The sequence below is a fragment of the Grammomys surdaster genome, unplaced genomic scaffold, assembly GCF_004785775.1.
Source record: "Grammomys surdaster isolate TR1022 unplaced genomic scaffold, NIH_TR_1.0 130, whole genome shotgun sequence".
Taxonomy (NCBI): domain Eukaryota; kingdom Metazoa; phylum Chordata; class Mammalia; order Rodentia; family Muridae; genus Grammomys; species Grammomys surdaster.
In genome coordinates, this window is record NW_021604588.1 from 25,677,836 (window position 1) to 25,678,637 (window position 802).

The following is an 802-nucleotide window of genomic DNA, read 5'->3' on the forward strand; positions in this document are numbered from 1 at the left end:
ATCATTGACCTTTTCAAGAATCAGTGTGATTCTGATTTTTCTCTGTGACTGTCCCATTCAACATTTCACTTCCTGTCTTTTTATTTTAATTTTGCCACTTTGGAAGAAGTGGGGTCTCTCTCTCTCTCTCTCTCTCTCTCTCTCTCTCTCTCTCTCTCATTCTCTCTGTCTCTCTCTCTGTCACACACACACACACACACACACACACACACACACACTCCTATCTCTTCTTATTTTATTCTTGTTGTCTTCTTCCTTTCTGGATGTAAGAAGTATATCAAAGATAGCAACTATAATAACTTTGTGGATAATTCTGTGTCACCTGTCATTTCGAGTTCCATTTCAATTCAATTTTCTCTGGTCCTGGCTCATATTTTTCTACCTCTTTGCACACGTTTGATTGAAAACAGATGTGAATGTTTTGTGTTGGAAGTTGGGTTTTATAGTATTATTTTAAAGATTGCCACAGTTCGGCTTGCTTTTCAGCTATTTCATATTCGTTTGACTTCAGTGAGTCTCCTCTTTTACTTCCCTTGTCAGACTCAGAGCAGCACTTTTCCCAGGGATGATTCTCCATAATAAGGAGGTTTCATTCCAATGGTGTCTTCAGTGCCCCCTGGGACTGGAGTAAATGCCCATCCCTAGTTAAGTCCAGAGTGCTCATCAGTCTGGATCTTGCTTTGTGAAGCCCCTCTCCCCAGCTCGCCATCACGGTCTTTCTTGCATGGTCATATGTGCCCAGCCAATGGCCTTTCCTCAGAGTTCTGAGATTTCTCTGAGGCTACTTCTACTATTCTCTTCC